Below are 21,181 nucleotides of genomic sequence, written 5' to 3' on the forward strand. Positions count from 1 at the left end.
TTTTCTTCCCCCGTACCTAGTTCAGGTATTTCTGTATTGGTAAATGGGAACATTCAAAATGTCAGTTTGCGTGTCTTACACGATTAAACGTCCATGTGACTGTATGACAGCAACACTCTTCTCCTCATACCCCCTGTCAGCCTCCTGATCCTCCGAAGGGAAAGTCTACGCCATAACTTGTGACAAGCAGGTGGGTCAGGTTCTGTACAGGTGGATCCCTTTGTTGCTCGCGACGACACGTCATGTCCCGGATACCGGACAGGGTTAAGATAGGCTCCAGAGGGTTGATCCGGACTCATTTTAATCGTTACATATGTTAGGGGCGCTTAACTAAGCTCTATACAAAACTATATAGAAACGCGGTGCAGTATATATCTGACATCAATTACTATGTGTCATGTAGATGCCCAATAGTTAGTCAGACTCTTGTTTTATGACATGTCCATATGAGCACTACAACCTATTACAACATAATGCTACCTGAAAATGTTATGTTCAAGAGGTTTGTTTATATTGAGTATTGTCTTCTTCAGAAGGGAAGAAAACAATCTGTATCACGGTTATAAAACAGATGGTCAAAGAAATGCTAAAGTTGATCATAACACTATAGTATATTGTGGCATTTCTAATGGTTGATCACAACAATACCAAAGCGAATCACAAAATTAATTTCGTATTTACAGAAAAAGCAGACAGTGATTAAGTAACTGGAAATTTCGAGCAGGATTTCAAAACGTCGATAGTGATGAGGCTACATGGGAATTTATTCATTTGTGGTCCCGCATCGTTTATCTCTGTGGACAGTATCTGTTTAAGATATAAAGATTATCATTATGTTGAAATTGAACGAAGACTTCAGTCAGCACATCATTCCATAAGAAACAGCATATATTTAGTCTTGTGAAATACACACACACAGCCACACACACACAGGCAACCACGCACGCACGCACACACATTTCACACCAGGCTTTCCACCAGTTACATGGAATGTGCCAAAAAGTAAAGATGATAAAGATACAGTTATATGCAGCGACCGACAAGCGTTGTAGAACAATATGTCACTGTTTATACACTGTATCTTCAGTGGAGGCAGTAGTGTGTTATATATAGTCCTGTGCTAGAACCTTCGGGGCATCTCCAATAGCGATGAGAACAATGGTAGAATTATCTAGAATGATCATTTTGAAGGCACCTGCCTGTGAGTTTGATGTGGAATTTTCTAGGGTTTTTCTTGGCCACATAGTTGGAGCGAGTTGTTGCTTCCCATCTCGTGTTATGTCGCCGGTCCTTGTAAGTTGAGCATTGTTTGTGAGGCTGATATCCTGCGAGACCTACCTGCAGGTTGGACCCTATTGCTGAGTGGGGAACGTTACCATCATTGTTTTCATTGCGATCCCTGATACTCAGTCTGACTCTGAATTTTTATTGATTTGTGAATGTTAGTTTTTGAAAACAGTTGTTAATTAAATCACATTCTTAGTGGCTTGTTCGTTCCACGCATAGTTAGCTTGGGGATATCTATACACATATTGAATAAACAAGCAAATAAGTTTTAACAATCTACATTAATAAAGAAGGACACTAAGTAAACATTTCGTTTAAGAAACGATTTACAGTGAACACCTAGTCACTGACGTATGCTAGTATGTGAGTGATTTTGGACTCGTTACGGACAGAATATAAAAGTGTCTCAATAAACTGACACATTCCATTTGCTCTAATAGGGATGAGATCATAGTGTAATACTTGGAATGAAGAGACATAACAACGCAGTATCTTTTTCTTATTTCGTAAGATGAAAATCTGGAAATTTTCCGTATAGCTTCATGTTGACTACATAGGACGTTTGAGGTATTTCTACTTAACAACGCAAACAACACGGAACAACTGCGGATTTCAACCCGGATGTCTTGTGAAACTACACGTTCCTTTTATGTGACTGATTGTGGCATATAGTCACAGGGTGTCGACACAAACGAAAGAGCATTCATGAAAGCTTAAGAGTTGACAAAGAAGAGGTTGAAATACTTATCGTCACTTATTTCCTACTTAAATTCTACAACTGATAAAGTCAATATAACATGATATATGATAAAGTAAATATAACATGATTTATATATTATATAAATTACAAAATAGGACATGACAATGACACGTGTAGGTTACTGCACATGTACTGTGACAAGTGTTTGAAAGGGCGTGTGTACGTGTGTGTATTTGTGTATGTGTGCTCAGCCTTTGACTATGACCAGTAACAGGACTACATGTCCCAGGCTACCCAGTCAGACACATCGCCGATTGATCTCAAACATGTTTGATGTCTCTTAATGTGAACCGGCCGTGGATCGAACCACCGATCTCCGATATCTGAGCAAACACACTGACCACTGGACCACAGAGTGAAAGTGGAAACTTGATTGTAAATTTGTGCTCTTTCATATTTTAAATGAAAGTAATAATTCACCATTGACACCAATGAGGGAATATGTATGAGTGAATCTACCCTGGAATACTGAGCCGTTAAACCAATCCAATACAATACAATACCAAAATTTGATATTTTGAGTTTGTAAGAAATGTATTCAAACATAGTCCGTACCTTTAGTAAATAATTGCAGATGTAATTATTAAATACAACCCTGAGATTTAAGAAGCACAGAAGTATGTTACCCCTGAAATTACAGGGAGCCATATGAATAAGCTGACAGAGTACAGTTAATTGCACATCCATTCCACGAGCACCTGGTGTCATTGCAGCGTTCAGTCATCTGTTCATATGATTATCACATTTTGCCTTCCACACCCAAGGGAATCTGTTGTGATAGACAATATAGGTTGTAAATACACATCCGGTTTTATAAACGAGATGATTATATATCCTACTGCTTAAACGAGACTGCTCAATATTCGGCTATTTGAACAGTATAACGCTAATGTAAAATAGACGCTACTGTGGAGTACACACTGAGGTGGAGCAGACGCTGATGTATAATAGACGCTACTGTGGAGTACACACTGAGGTGGAGCAGACGCTAATGTATAATAGACGCTACTGTGGAGTACACACCCTGAGGTGGAGCAGACGCTGATGTATAATAGACGCTACTGTGGAGTACACACTGAGGTGGAGCAGACGCTGATGTATAACAGAGGTTAGTAGGGAGTAGACACTGAGGTGGAGCAGACGCTGATGTATAACAGAGGTTAGTAGGGAGTAGACACTGAGGTGGAGCAGACGCTGATGTATAACAGAGGTTAGTGGGGTACACACTAAGGTGGAGCAGACGCTGATGTATAAGAGAGGTTAGTACGGAGTAGACACTGAGGTGGAGCAGACGCTGATGTATAACAGAGGTTAGTAGGGAGTAGACACTGAGGTGGAGCAGACGCTGATGTATAACAGAGGTTAGTAGGGAGTAGACACTGAGGTGGAGCAGACGCTGATGTATAACTGAGGTGGAGCAGACGCTGATGTATAACAGAGGTGAGTAGGGAGTAAACACTGAGGTGGAGCAGACGCTGATGTATAACAGAGGTTAGTGGGTACACACTAAGGTGGAGCAGACGCAGATGTATAACAGAGGTTAGTAGGGAGTAGACACTGAGGTGGAGCAGACGCTGATGTATAACAGAGGTTAGTGGGGTACACACTAAGGTGGAGCAGACGCTGATGTATAACAGAGGTTAGTAGGGAGTAGACACTGAGGTGGAGCAGACGCTGATGTATAACAGAGGTGAGTAGGGAGTAGACACTGAGGTGGAGCAGACGCTGATGTATAACAGAGGTTAGTAGGGAGTAGACACTGAGGTGGAGCAGACGCTGATGTATAACAGAGGTGAGTACGGAGTAGACACTGAGGTGGAGCAGACGCTGATGTATAACAGAGGTGAGTAGGGAGTAGACACTGAGGTGGAGCAGACGCTGATGTATAACAGAGGTGAGTAGGGAGTAGACACTGAGGTGGAGCAGACGCTGATGTATAACAGAGGTTAGTGGGTACACACTAAGGTGGAGCAGACGCAGATGTATAACAGAGGTGAGTAGGGAGTAGACACTGAGGTGGAGCAGACGCTGATGTATAACAGAGGTTAGTGGGGTACACACTAAGGTGGAGCAGACGCAGATGTATAACAGAGGTTAGTGGGGAGTAGACACTGAGGTGGAGCAGACGTTGATGTATAACAGAGGTTAGTAGGGAGTAGACACTGAGGTGGAGCAGACGCTGATGTATAACATAGGTTAGTGGGGTACACACTAAGGTGGAGCAGACGCTTACTCAACAGAGGTTAGTGGGGAGTAGACACTGAGGTGGAGCAGACGCTAATGCAGAGAATATGACATTGTTAAGATGGGGAACACTCTAAGGTAGAGTAGACACTAATGTGGAATAGGCACTGAGTCGAAGTGAACACTCTTTTGCGAAGCAGATAGAGTTAATGTGACGTGTGTCATCCAAGCTACCGTACCTGACTACCGGACCCCGTGAGATGCCTCTTTCCACAAGCGTGGGTTATTGAAGGCCAATCCTAGTACTGATGTTCCAGTGTCAAATATAGTTTGCTAGCAATAAGATACGTCAGCTAGTTAAAAAAGACGTCAATGTTTCATGGTTAAATGTAACTTGATCACTTAAACATTTATTCGAATTTTAGGACGACAGAAACATATAATTCTTTAAGTGTCTAAGGTGTCATCTGACTTCTGTGTTGAAGACAGTGTAAGCATCTAGATATATGTACCTGAGCAGCGTATTGCCAAGACTGAAATGACAATACAAAAGAGCGAACTGTTAAGGGATCGCTAGAAATTTAAGATCGTGGTTTCCAATCCAGATGGCCAAAACTATAAATTTCTGTTTGCCAGCGCCAGTTCATGTTCGTGGCTTTCTTTAAAGAAGTATACTTGCATGAGACTTAATACTTTGACACTGACCCACGTGGCGTTAACAACCCGTCACAAAAAGAAAATCGATGCTTATGTAACCCCCTCTTTGGTTCTTAGACATTAAATTTTAAATGTATCAGATGGACTATTGTGATAAAGTGAAGACAGTACTGTAACCCTCGCTATGCTAACAAACATGCAAATACATTCATTTTAATGCAAAAATTTCAAAATATCTAATGTACCTGACTTCCCTGAGCAAAGTGTGTGATCTTTGTGAGAAGCTATAAGTTAGTATTATTATACAAGTCCTTAATGATCGCATTCTTGATTGACGTCAGAGACAACGATGGTGTTGACCTTTTCCGGCATGTGTTTTTCAGAGAGATAGATCAGACATAAACATAGCCATGTTGACTGATGGATTGACAATAGCATCTTCATGTATCTGTTTAATATGTAATTAATGTTATACGTAGTGCCACCAAAAATCTTTCAGAAATTGCAAACGTTAACCTTCAGTCAAGGCTACGTTCGGGGAGACTATTCGGGAAAACAACTGTAACACTGATCCGTTCCTTAGTGACTGTCATGACACTACCTTGATCTACTTGTTTCAGTCCAGTGCCAAGATGTTATATATTGTCTTTAATGTGGTTATCCTACTTGAAACATAGTGACCTTCAAAGCAAGCAGAAATTCACTTTCGGCACACAAAACCCTTATTTCACATCAAAAAGACATTACAAAAATGCTGCAAAATCCTACTAATAACCGTCTCGTTATTTTCCATAAAAAGAGCCTGCTTAGAGATTTAAGCTGAAGAAATTTGAGATTGTATGTCAGAATTGTCCCTTGATCATACAATCGTTGCTGACTTAAAGTGCTCTGTATGATAATTAAATCTATGGCGCAGCTGAACTTGTGAACATATGGCCAGCTTTTATTTCATTTAAGCATCCGAAGAAAGAAAAGACTCCATGGGAACATTTACTGCTGCCCTTTGTGCTGTCTCCTTAATTACAAAGACGAATACCGGCAATGTGTGAATACATCGGGATGCTGGCGAATGTCTGATGTGCCTTCGCATTCTGCGTACTAAAGCACCTGTAAAGTACTCCAAAGAGCATGAGTGAACATTGCCTGTGTACAATAACCCGGTATTAATCTTCACATTCCATGACACGCTTTGAATGACACGTATACATTAACAAAACCTGAGAAATATGTTTTTGTTTTCTTGACGCAAAATATGTCACTACATAACGTCTATGTTCCCTGATGATTTGTACATGATGATAGGTATCAGACGCCTGCTGGGTAATACCTGAGCTGCAGGTGCTGAATTGATACTCACAATAAACTACACATGATATCAAACAGATCACTCGAAACAATTAACACCATGGGAATTGTTGACATACAGAGATGTTGGTGAATACGCTGGAGCATCACATCAGTCCATACCTAAAGGACACACTACCTCATTACATTACGTTGACAAACTGAAAGATGAAGCAAATCACATCTTCTTTATCAGACAGATATTTCGTTCTAGCTAGCGAAGCATATTATGTTATAAATCTATTATCTGTATCGCTTATGAAGGCAAAATTGACACAGCACGAAAACGACGGCTTTCAATTACATTCATGTTATGGAATGGTGTCCTGAGGTTTCCACATTTCATCATCAAGCATAAATATTTCAACATGTGTTTTTAAATAATGTGATGTAACTCATGATGTAACAAGGCCATCAACACAAAACCACTTCCCGGTCGATTTGACCATAGAACACAAGGTTTACAAGTGTGTATATTAGTCTAAATTGCAAAATAACACCGAAATTGCCAATACAATCTTCAATGTTCTTTACAGGTTTGTAAGTCATATTGTGACACTAAAAAATCGCTGATTCATCAAGTTTCCAACACCTACTCCACTAATAGGTTTATCTTACCGGCATCTCGGCCTTCACTTTATCTTTGCCCTCTACAACAATGTCATACAGGATGACCTTGATACCGACTTACATAATTTGATAGTATTTTTCGTGTCCTCCAAATTATGGAAACCTCCCACCAGAAGTCCATAAAATGTATTGAAGCTTGATATGAACACGAATTTCCATTTTGAATTGATAATTTTACACGGAAGTAACACGGATGCAAAGATTGTGCCCTGCCATGCCATAGGTAAATCATTTCCACCTCTTTTACCGTCAAGATTAATATGTTCATACGTACGTAACCTTGCAATGCTGGGATGCGTGCCTCAAAATATAGAATGTAAAGGACGTTCTTGCAAGCCTGCGTTAATAGATCGTGTGCCGAATTATCCTCCTTGATATCAAACATGTGGCACACCTCGTGCAATCCCGGGTGATAATGTAGACCATCCATTGTGACAGTTGTGTCGGCACGCTATTATCTTTCTGGCCTGATCATTTCATGCACTAGGATCAACTCGGATGGAATTTCACACACGGAATTTTAACTAAAAGTCGGTTTTATGTTATATTGCGAATTAAAACACAAAATCATGGCACAGAATGACAAATGAGCCAAGCATTCCCTGTATTGGCCAGTACCAGTGACAGTGGTTGTCAGCTGTTGAATTGATGGTCTCTTGTATTACCATATTCAAGGCCTTTTGAAAGCAGTTTCAGCTAATGATATTCTCTTTGCATCATTTACCATTCTAAATAGCGGCTAAATAGCGCCTTTGATACTACTGGCGTGTGTTCGTGCCGCGTGTGATTAGTTCACGACACAACTTGACACAGACACACTTATCACAGCTATCAGCTGTCATCCAATTCTTTCCACACATCTTTCATAATGGCATATATAATATTCAGAGACAGTCATGTCTTCTCTATTCCGAATGAAAAATGATTTTGGTAAGAGAAGTGTTTGCATTGCTCCGCCAAACGACTATTAGGTCTAAACACATTTTAAATCTTTCTCAAACAGTTTCTCAATACCATCCCTCCAGAGAGGTGTTTACTGTAGCTTTTATACTTTAAAACCAGCTCATCTTTTCACAATGCGAGTCCAGGAGTACATCTATGTGCTTTTGGCGGCTTATTGGTTAAAACACTGGCTTCAGAAGCATGAAGACACGCATTTACTACCCATCAAAAGTTTAGAGTGACTTAAAGCACTCTTTATGTGTCATGTATATGTGTGTTGTTGCATGGAAGTTGAGTTTCTCCACTAACCTAGGGAACCAAGTCCAAACCTTATGCAGATGAACCATGCATCAAACTGCTCAAATGTAAATATCGTAACAGCTGCAAGGTTTTGTTGGGAATCACTGATTTTCATCATTTATTGAACGTTATTGAATTTGGTTTATAATACATCAGTTCACGTGTAAACTTTACCTTTAAACATTATGGATTATTAAATTGTTCAGAACAGTTGACTGAAGTAAGTGGCTTCATTTACCTTTACACTAATGAGTGTAAACTAATGATGGGTAGTATAGCTGAATGTTGCTAGAAGTGTGCCACTAACACTGTAATGATGCCAACTGAGCCAGGTGTCTTACCACACATATATACAGCCATGGCAACATGTTGTGTGTATCTGTATTCAATCTCAGTTAACCTTGTTGACTGGTTCACACCAACTTCATGACCTATGATTACCAGTTTGATTATTCAAACATCAATCCACACGGCTTCATCAACATCTCTCGTTGCTATAATATGATAAGTGTTTCCAAACTACAAGCCAATGATAGGGACCAATCCCATGCACAATGTCTATTTGGCGTTAAATCTCATCTGATGAAAACCAATGATCCTTATATGGTCGATGCCAGTCGCAGATTAAATGGTGGGGCAGACAACACCAATCTGGTACATTTCAAACTCAAGACAAGTAAGTGATCAGTACGTTCACCTTGATCACACTCACCATCAGCAGATGGGGAAACTTTCAGGGTAAGAACAGCTGGATGTTTAACTGTGCAGGTATGAGGTCAACAGGGCCACAATCGAGAACGACATGATACCACCGTGGATATGTATTGGATAATGCTGTCTCACAAAGAACAATTGATCAACAGAAAGAGGTCAAGAAAAAGTATGGACATGTGCCACGAAACCATCTTCTATTAGTAGACACCATATGCCAGGAAGTGGAAATTCACATTTCTTTGCGTGTTAACACAACAGATTTTGCAGAATTAGACACTGGTGATGTGTGTCGCTGACTTGGCACATGAACTTCGTATCCAAACTGCGGAGATCGTTATTCATGATGTTGATCACTGGATTGTCACCTCTGTTTAGTTGCAACATTGCTAAAGTGCGGCGTAAAACTAAATTCACTCACTCGCTGCTACATACACTATATCCGGTAACATAAAGGGGTCATAAGGTCTCCTTGAGGCTGATGAGACAGAGACACAACACGCTTACACGCAAGCATCTGCTATTTTTCATGTTCCTTCCGCCATTAATTATTGTACAATGAAGCCTAAAGTGTTAGTTGGGTGCGTGCAGTGCAGTTTATTGTATCATTTACGTGGTTGATACTCAACCGTTTGTTACAAAAGACTGGGTAAAAAAGAAATCATCAACTGAATAGGATTCTGTGACATCAGTGCATCTGAAATTCGAGCTCTTAATTTCCTCCATCTTTCACATCGATGAACGTAAAATGTCGTCACTGTTTTCAAATCTCATCTGGTTTAATCTAGACATACCTGACCTTGAAAAATGGTTTGACGTGCTTGAAACCTACTTAAATATATACAAACACTATTACGCAGTATGAACATTGATATCAGCTATCTTTAGAGATACGCCTGCACAAAGACTCCTAGTATGTTTGTGATGCATTTTGACATTGAAATGAAGAACCTATCTCACTTGACATCTGCCCAATAAAGGTGAAGTAAGCAACTTATTGTGGTGCTCTTCACCAATATATACTCTTCAAAAAAAGTAGGGGGACTGTACTTTCAATGTGCGATTGTCAAAATTGGGAGATATGTGGGATTAAATCAGTGTTGATGCAATCATAATGGATGTTTTGAGAATGCATCACCACATGGATTTCATTCAATGTAAATTTCAGTTATCCCCCTTGTTATAGTGACTGGAGTATGACATGAAAATTTCAGGCTTAGTCAGTTTCAGTCAGCAGTGTGTGATTTGACCCTGAAATCCCTGACACTGCACAGATGCAAGAAAAGTATCGGAAAAATGGTCTACAGCGATTTATCGTCCTGCCTGAAAAACGTCAAGATTCCTAATGACACCCCACGCACGTGTAGGAGGCTCATACGTTGTGCACGTGCTTCCCATGTATTGTGTTTGCGTGTGGTGATAACGTGAAATGATGCTGCAGACAGAAGATGAATGTCATTGTAACGTTCCTCAATGGGTTTTCATTCTTCCAGACTTCAAACTTCAGGTTCCTCTACTTGTTTTGAAGAGCATATCATTGAACAAACACATTTTGGCAGTGTTAAAAGTAAATTGTGTCTTGATGCTCATGTTCAAAGATCATAAGTATTTTGCAAGATTCATCAGCACGTGGTAATGTTTAATCATGAAAGAATAAGCTGGACGTTGTTGTGAAGCTAGAGTGCTTCACTAGTGCACAGGCAGAGATGTAAATACTTCGGGGCGGTCGGGTGAAAAGCATTCGCTATTCACGCTGAAGACCGGGTTCGATTCCCCACAAACGTACACTATGTGGAGCCCATATCTTGTCTAGCCGGCCGTGATATAAGTGAAATATTGCTAAAAGCGACTTAAACCTGACCCACTCACCCACTTATAAACATCTTTTGTGGATTAACAAAAAACAGAAAACGGATGAACATGAATTTGGGATACAACAGATACAATGTTGAGCGACAGCATACAGACGAAGAAATGGTTTGCTCTATGACATCACCCCTGAACATCGTGGAGATTTTGTCCACAAAAGCTTTTTTGATAATGTGACAATTTTGTATGTACAAGAAAAAAAAACCCATAAAAATGCAGGAGACTTTGACAAATATGTGTTATAGGCAAAGATAAAGTCAGATGATAGCCATTGCTTTAGATGATATATACGGGAATGTCAAGATAAATAAATACATGTACTGAATTGTTAAAATCAACAATAACAATTCAATCGGAATTTCTGACGTGTACACACAAAACATAGTTGAGCGGAGATTCCAGCTGTCAATAGAACATACGGATGAGCGGTTGTCCAGCTCGTACAAACAAAACATTGGACGAGAGGCAAAATCCTGGTCGTACAGGAATACCGTACAGTTAGAATACCTGACTGCTAAGCATGCATACAACACATACGGACAAAAACATTATGTTCGTACGTAATGCGTTGTCATTGTCGTGTGGGTGTAATATGTTCATGACAAACAGTAAGATCCTTGAAATTCTGAGTGTTTTGGTGAGACTGGATTTCCCAAGGCTGGCAGATGTTGATTGGATCTGCACTAGAAGTAGGTTTGGCGTTACGAAAGAAATAAACCTAACCAATCGAAAGTTAATAAAACATTATTTCAAGTGACCTTGGTTCGAAGACAGAAGTAAAATACAGGACGAATATACAATCCCCTAAAAGATTTTTTAGAAAACAGCAAAAAAAATCTACACTTCTACAACAGCCATTACCACATACAAAGATTTGGTCATGTTTCACAATGAGTAAATACTGAACACAATAACCTGTTACGAACTATTATCTACTGTAAAAGTTATTGAATCACAAATTATAAGGAAAACCCTTGCTACTGGGAGTCTGACTTGTACGGGACGATTTGTAACTCGCAGACAGCGTGGGGCGTAATATATCTACTAAAGATGCAGATTGCAATACATGCTCAACAGTAAAGTATGAGAAACACATGAAACAATCACTAAAAGAATATGCAACATACCTGAGACGAACAAGAACGTGTGGGAGAAAATGTATACACACGGAAAACGTTGGCAGAGATGGAGCAAAAGTTCACATATAGTGTCACTCAAACATAACGAGAAGCACTTGCTGACGTATCTTGACGCTTGCTGACTTTATCGTGGATAATGAATCGATTATATGGATTTCGTTGGGTCTGGTTGTTTTTGTCGATGATTGTTTTTCGAGACTGATGGTCATAGCCTCGTTGATGATCGTCGGATCGGCTTGACTGCTTCTTGTCGTCTCCGTTCTTCCGCAAAGATGGCGTCCGGCCGTGCCGTTGCTCTTGTCTACCACCATCTCTGAAATACCCTGGTATTTCTACATTAGATGAACAAGAGTGTTTGCTGTTGATGCTCACGGATGGTAGTTCAGTATTATGGAGGTAGGGAGACAAAGGTCAGCCTTTTAATCAGGCTGAATTTGTCTCTTAGGAGGAAGTTTCTCTATACATGTATATACACTTGGATTATTCAAACGTTGAGCCAATGAGACTTAGTCCATTTGTATTCGGCAATTGCAAATAACAAAGGAAAATAGCTATGATAAATTAGGAGCCAGACGCCATGTGTATAATCCGAAATACATAACTGTCGTAGTTAATGCGAAAATCGAGTTTTCTATAAATCTCTAAGTTAAACACATTCTGTGTTTTTATTGAACACGTTGATACACTGATGTAAAACTGAGTATTGTTCTTGTATCGTCTGCAAAATGTAGCGGTAGCTAAGAAACGATTTGCCTCCCATTCCAATAAATACATTTTGAAAAAAAACGTTCAAATGTAGACCCAGTGAAAATTAGGAAGGGGAATTAGTGGTGAGTGAGTTAGTATTTAACGTCACATCGGCGATGTTTCAGCCATATCGGGACGAACAAGGGGAATTACATCCAGGCGACTTTACTGAGAGACTACTTGCAGAAAAAAAAAACAAGATACAAGATCGATTCAAACGTTTGATTCACACAGGTTGGCTGAAGTATACGATCCGATACCCATTCTTCAAACAGTTCAACATTAACGTTGAGGTATTCGTAAGATAAATACGTTGTTCATTGATGACTCTGGGCTCATGGGTGGATGTGCCCTCGATGTTTGTTTACGTAAGTCAAGGGTACATCAACCCATGCCCACCTTGTGACCAGTGACCAGTGACCAGTTATAATGTCATCTTTTGACGACTCGTTACCATCCGCAATAAAATAGAAGAAAAATATAAGGACAGAGCCTAATATTTCATTTTCAGACATTAGATACAAGACCTTTGATATGAAATGTCATACACTGGAGATGGGAGTACCATACTTTCGATGCGAGCACCGATCACTGATAGAAGCAAATCTCTTAAAGGATGGATGTATGGCCTTCGTGATGTTGTTAAAATCAGCTTCACTCCTCGATTCATCTCGCGTTCTTCTCACTACATTACTTATTTTACTCACCCGACGCTGCCTTTTTAAAGGTTCTTTTTGCTATGGTTGGGCCGAAATGGTAAAGGTTGATGGCAAACAGAGTGGCCTGTGTTACCAGTGAGGGGACAAGCTCTTGTCCCTCATATACATGCAGATGTCGGACAGCGATTCTTCATCGTTGACCTTGTTTTTGTTAAGGCGATTTATCTTTTTGCGCTACTTTGAACAAAGTCACTTACATATGCACTGTGTAATGAATACTTTAAACAGACAAAGGAGAATGAATTTCGGTATAGTTTGAATAGATATTGAAACAATTAGGTCGTTAGAATACTTAAGTTAAACTTGTTTTCTGAGAGAAGCCATCAGCTGGCCGTAATGAACTGAAGGTGGTTGGTTACCAACGATCGAGGCAATACACACTGGAATCAAAATTTTGATACAACCTGGCTACTGAGCCAACCGTGACTGCAGTTGTAACGTCGTATTCAGGAATGTCAAACTTGAGTTAAAAACACCCAAAACCGCCCAGATAATGGCGATTATTGTAACCGTTTGTTGAGACAGCACACCGTAGCATTCTGGTGAGAACCCAACAAATTACACACTCATCTTGTGACAGACCACTAAGGGATCACTAGGCAGCATGACGTACTAATGTAACGTTGGTTTGTTAAGAACACAGACTTGACACGCTGAGTTTTAGTGTTCTGTGCTATTGTTTCTGATGAATTCTGTCAGAAAAATGGATGGTCTGTTAAAGGTCCTTGGAAAACGCCCTACACCGCCATACTGACGTTATACAACGGTGTAGGCGTTTCCTGGGGAGGCAGTGCTATATATACATCCCCGAAGCATAAAATAAATGGTTCAAGTTCATACTATCAAGTTTTCGATCCTTTTCAAATCGTTGTTTGTTGAGCAAACATTGCTCTTGAAGCACACCCACACCGACCGTCTTCCAGAATCTTCGACGTGGAACTTAAGGTAGCGATATCATCATACACGGACGGAGGTGTTTCTTGTCATCTAGACGTATTAAATAAAGGTCCTGTTTATCTCTTAATATGTTCACATGACCTTGATTTAACACTTTAAGACAGCTCCTAAGCAATAGTATTTTCTTGGCTTCTTACATGTCAGCAATGTTGTAGCTTCAGATGAAAGAAGGATTCTTGATGCTTTGTCTTTAAGTGTATCGATTGAAGTTTAAATTTCCATTATGATAGTGGGAGAGGGCTTGTGAAGTGTATTTGAATCGTTATGTATAACAAATTAAATATATGTTATATCATCTTTTACATCCATATGTTTCACTTCTCAAGGCAATCGAATGGAAAAATTGAAAATGTGTCGCTCTGTTATATATTCTGTGTTTGTTGTATGAATGTTGTGAGGAAATTGCTTTTCTAAGTTGAAAGTGCAAGGAGTCACATCACGCGAACGTAATCTTTGCATTTTTAATATAGTATTTACAAATCAATTGAGGATCACGCTCGAACAGACTTCATGCAAATATGCATTTATTAACTATTTGTATATCAGTGATACCTAATGAACCTCAGATAGCTGAGGTTGTCAGGCTTATGTTACTCCATGAGCGATATGTATTCATGCACTGAAGCCTGTTGGGCCATGTCTTCCAGTTTCCACAGGAACATTCTTATAAGGAACAGACTGGAACGCATCATCAGCCAGTTACACGAGGTGGCTCCTAAAGGCAAAAGGGTCTGCAAGTCTCGTGAGAATCAAATTTAGGTGAAATACGATGCCACAAGTAAAACGACAGTAAACGCCCTCCATTAACTCAAATCTAGTTCTTATATTGGTGATCCTCAGTGTCCAATACTGACAGAAAGATGTACCGTTGGTCCTCTTTATTTGTTCCTTATCAATACAGAAGTTAATTGTAGCCCGATGGTTATTTCAACAAGGAATGCTTAGCAATGACCTTTGGAGCCACAGACAGTTCAATCACATGTATCCGTCATGGTGTCTTTGGTAAATATATATATTTAACAAGTATCTGGAAGACACCATGCTCAATACATTTGTTTGAATATGCATCTTATTGACTATTAACTGTATATTTTAGTATGATTATTCTTATAGTCCTTTGTGTGATGACTAATAGGTAACCATAATACTTCCACTTTCAGCAATGTGTTATCGATATTTTTCTTCTAATAAACATTATAATATGTGCAACCCTCCATTTCTTCTCAAGAACTAAGGCAAAATGTGCAATAAACAAACATATAAGCTTTTTGATCCCATGCTTCAAACTTATTGCCTGTAAAATCATATTCATTAATATATACAATCACAAAGCAAAAGTGCTATATGCCGGCATAAGACTCATGTTACCTTTTAACATTGTTTTACTTTTTAACGCGATTCTTTAACTTTCTTGCTAAGGACATTTATGGCAAAACAAACCACACAAAACCTTTGAGATCATTTAGGCCCACAAGAACATTGGAGGCGATCAAACACAAATCCTATGAATGTCATTTCCCGTATAGACGGACCAAAATACTTGCTGTGAGTAGTGCTATCTTCTGTTGATGCTAAATATGATTTGGTGAGAGTCGCAGTTCTCGATCATATCACGAAATAAAAACAAGAATAGTTTTCACTTCGTTATTGAAAACACCGGTAAACTGACCAACCCACTCGCTTAGCGAATCTGTTGGCCGGACGTACGTAGAAAATACTGACGTAGTACACAAACTCATGTCGTTATTGTGAGTGCTGGTGAACCTGTCTAAAAATGACCCACGGAGGACGGAAAGGGGAACCATGACCATCAGTTTCCGATGATTTCCCTTCCATCGATCACTTCCGGTAATGCGCGTTGACAAAAGACTCTCCTTTCAGAGTCTAAAACAACAAACAAGGCTCGAGTCATATCCGGTTCCGGCGTCTGGGTGTAAATGGAAATTGACTGAAATGATATAGCGTACCTTTCCTTCAGGTTGGTAATCCGCGACGTCCATTGTCAGAGAGATCCATCAACTAATGGATTCATAAAAGAGGTTTAGTTTGAAGCGTTTCTCACAATGTTAATCATGTCAAGGCTATAAATTAGACTGGCATCGAGACGATTTGCGGTGTAGGAAAACAAAGAAATGATCGCCGGGAATGCTTGGTGCGAGCTACACTATTATTCTGGAGAGTATTAAAATCTTACATTTATAGGCACATGGCGTTTCTAAAACCATTAGCACTATGCACATTGTGGCATATATTCTTAGCCCTTTGCCCCACATAAACGTGTATTGACGGATCTGACAGGGTTAATTTATCTCTTTTTTTCTAGAATGGTAAATTTGACAAGTATATACATCAAATACATTCAGGACAAGAATAGAAGGGTAGATGATGAAGACACACTCAAGTCCAGTATAAAACGATTTTCCTCTAAATATACTCACCAGCATGGAAAACGCACCGCTTACAAAAAGTGAGACTACTAAAAATACGTGTAAGCAATTGCAGTTGATATCTTTAGTGGATAATACAGATGGACGACTAAGCCAAGGACTATCCGTACCCAAGAATGTTTTACTTGAACTGCTTTGGGGCCTGAGCTGTATGCACAGGACCGCGCACCACCACCACATTTGCATGGTGAATCCCTTGGTTTGGCTCTGCTGGGAGGAACAGAAATGAATGCCGACCACGCGAAGATCATTCTTTTTCTCAAAGGGGAACAAGGCTTTCTAAACGACCACAAGAAAAGAGTTTATATGCAGAATTTTGTGAAAACGAGTACACCTGTTATTTTTCGAAGCGTTGAAGCCTGCTGGCCTGTGAATCTTATTTTGCTGTTCAGGTCAAAGTGCGACTTTTGCACCAATTGTTTGTATGAAATGTACATTATGCAATAGTTAAAGCGATATCCTATTATCACTGCCACGGTTCTTGCTGATGGCTCAGAGGTGAATCCACTGTATGACCAAGTCACATAGAAATGACAAACATGAAGTCTTTGGAATGATCCCTTTCGTATGATCCTTTACGGAAACAACTACCATCGGCCTTTCAAAACCTGCTAACTTCAGCAAATGTCAACAACTCTTCACTTTATATGCTGTCGAGTAAGAAGGAAAACTGAATAATTATTCTGTACTTTGTAAGCACTGCATTCCAATCAATACACATTTTCAGTTCAAGTTTTGAGCAAATACTTCAAGAGGTTCACATTCCTCAAATGTTTTTCAGGTCACAAAAAACACAACTGAAGTCGGTCAATATAGCGCACACGAACAAGCGTTTGACGCCATGTTTTTCTCGTGGATTTTATGAGTGAATGTAGTTTTACACCACTTTTAGTAATATTTTAGCAATATCACGGCGGGGGACACCACTAATGGGCTTCACACATGTGGGGCATCGAGCACAGGTCTTGTGACAAGCAAACACTTTATCCTCAAATCAAACTCACCCCAAATCTGGACTCTTTTAAGAAAGCCCTAAAAACATTCCTTTTCAATGAAGTCTACAAATGACTTTTTCTCTTTTTCTGTAAAAAGTTTTAATGTGCCATGAGCATGCAGGAGTGGGTGGACACTGCTCATGGACCTAAATGTCTTCATTTACTCACGTGAAAAAATGCATTTAGTAAAACAGAAGCCATTGTTGTCAATACACCAGATCAACATTCTACCCAGGCATCTCGTCTTGCAGAGTTCCAGAGGTCAACCTGCCAAGGTCAGACTCCATGTAGAGATATTCTGATCACGCTCATGCCCCAGTTCAGCTGAGACAAAGTCGATCCAAAACTCTTAGTTGGATAATAATCAATCACTTCCAGTTAATGGCCAGTGGTCAAACACCTTCAGATTCCTATGACATGGATTTTTATTATGATCTTATCACAGTGACTGGAACTTCATCAAGTAGATGTATCTATATTACACAGGCAATATCCTGATTTACTTACACTGCTGCTTGCTAACTAAGACACTCATCAGATACTGCACCTCATGTCTTCTAACACGGCATCACATTGCACATATGTGAGCTTCAGAAGCAGCTTTGCACAGCCTCAGTTTTTGTGTGTTGCATCAAGACACTGATTTTTAGAAATAATTCACCCTTACCCAAAACTCAATCAGTACTCACCGATGTGATCAAGTTCTTAGGAAATGACCCGCAATCAGGAATCACGGAAAGAAAGGATATAACAAATGTGTCTAGTGTCATCTTGTTATTTTAATTGTCACTGTGCAGAACTACTTTCATCTCAGTGTCGGTAATTATTGGTTTATTAGTAGCTCATCCTTTTCGTGGATTTAACAGGTAAACGCACATGCGCACATCACTGGAGGCTTTTCTTGGGCCCAAAACTGCCTGTAGAACTAAGACCACTTATCGAGGTGACTTGACTCAGTCCCTCTCTTATTCTCGACTCGGTCACTCTCTTTTTCTCTCTCATTCTCGACGCAGTCACTCTCTCACAGCATTTAAGTTCGTGATATGGGTAATTACTGTGTTTCCTCCAACTCAATACCATGAAACATTGATATGTTGGCTAACTTTGACAAAGCACACACAAACGCACCCTCTGGCGTGAGGATGAAAGTTAATTAGTTCGTGTATGCCAGACCGTAAACAGCACTGCGACCTGTTTGTTTCGGTACTCCAGGATCACATTTAACGATCGGTCACAAGTATTGTTTCTTACATTACCGGGACAAATGGTTTGCCTTACATATAGTTAGATCGAGTTAAACGTCCAACGTCTCCACTGTCAGTGCTGCTTGAGTGAATGAGAGGAGCGAGTGAGTGAGTACGGGTTAACGCCACTTTAAGCAATACACCAGCAATATCTCGACGGGGACATCAGAAATGGGCTCTACATATTGCACCTATGCGAGGAATGGAACCCGGGACCTCGGCGTGACGAACGAACGCTTTACCCACTAGGCTATCTCACCAGTCATATGCTGTGTTCGCAGTGATCATATAACCTACAACAACACTCACATTCTTACATTGCCATTGAACAACCCATGACAAACGGACATTTTCCTGTGTTATGTGATCCTCCATCCGATCAGATTTCGTACGCGAGATAGCCTAGTGGTAAAAGAGTTATCTTGTCATGCTGAAGACACCTTCCCCACACAGCTACAATTGTGAAACATATTTCTGTCATATTGCTGGAATAACACTATATATTACTGAACCTAAACTCACTCACGGTTTCTCATATATATATATATATATATATATATATATATATATATATATATATATATATATATATATATATATATATATATATATATATATATATGTGTGTGTGTGTGTGTGTGTGTGTGTGTGTGTGTGTACGACGTATTCTCTCGCAAAGAGGATATATCGTCACATAACTGAGCTCGTTCATGATTTACATCTTGTCCTCAGCTTGCAAGAGGCGATTAACGGTCAGTGCGGTTTGACTTGTTTTGAAGTATATTATCGTTTCCCGAATGCGTAGATCAATGTTCATGATGTTGATCATTGAAATGACTGCTAAAGACAATCAGAGCGGCTCTCACCCAGAACATCGCAGGCGTTAACGATAGTGACAGACATACATCATAACATCACCCGATGATTGTTGACAACAGATGGTCAGATATAATAATAGTGATATTTACAAATGGTCACAACTTTAACTTAATTCATCTTATGCGTAGTTTAAGTGTTTTACTGACACGGCACTATTCCTTACAGTAACATGTACTCTGCTGCAGCCTGTTTTACACATCAGAGTCAAGATGATACCTACGGGCAAGAGGAGAAGAGGGATAATGATATATCCAGTACTACTCAAGTAGCAGAGAATTACACACATGTTGTATTGGGAGGTGTATGTGCTCTACCGTGTATATGAAGACACGTGTTTGACAAGAGTTTAATAACATTTACAGAGGTTTTCAGAAACCTGTGAAATTTCATACATATTGTATATTTGGAGATACCCGTGAGCACCATGATATAATATCGCACAACAGGAAATACTCTGGCTGAACTAGGGCTGAACACCCAATCATCTGATCGTAGCTTAGCAAAGCCATACAGAATATCTACTGAACATGGTCCGTTTGAGGCAATATTGGGGAATACCCACCTAACGTTAGGTAAATACCTCAGTAATACCTTCCCAATGCTGCTGCAATTTCAGAGGAAAAACCCACCTCACCACTTTCCAATTATGCTGTCATGTTAAGTGAACACCTTGCTACGCCTCCTAAACATCGTTACAATGTAGGGGAATGCTCAAACATCGCTACAATGTAGGGGAATTCTCGCCTAATGACCTTTAAACATCGCCGAAATGGAAACACCAGGCTGTCGACTAAACAGATAAAGGAAATATCAATTCACATTAATGTGAGAAAGTACCAGCCTAGCAAACCCCATTTCCACAACATTAGAAAACCGCCTACATCCACCGTATTGTCCCTTATATGCAACACAGCCCATCATTTTTGGCGTCGGGGGAAATCCGGTTTACAGAGCATAATGCCTCACGCAAACAATTCACCCAATTCGAATCCCGGATGAGACATAGGTACATTGATGAGAACTTGTTATCCACTACAAAGTACATTTTACATTTAACCAGTTTCCACCTGGAATTATGTATTCAATTTAAGCAAAGTTCGTAGAAAATAGCCAGCCTAGAGCACATTAGTAGGTCCCATAAAATTTTGATTCGTGGCGGACATGAAAGTCATATCGCCCAGTTCTTTGGTGTGTCCTCACATTTTCTAACCACTGCCACCAAAACTCTCTGCATCATTTAAATTGCGTCACACCAATCGATGCATATTTCCCTAACATTTAGGACAAAGGTTGAAGGTTACATATACTTACTTTGATATTAACACATTTTGTTTCTCGAGAGACCAGTGAAGATTCAATTTAGAACTGAT

This window comes from Haliotis asinina, chromosome 12 (genome assembly GCF_037392515.1).
Source record: "Haliotis asinina isolate JCU_RB_2024 chromosome 12, JCU_Hal_asi_v2, whole genome shotgun sequence".
In the NCBI taxonomy this organism is placed as follows: Eukaryota; Metazoa; Mollusca; class Gastropoda; order Lepetellida; family Haliotidae; genus Haliotis; species Haliotis asinina.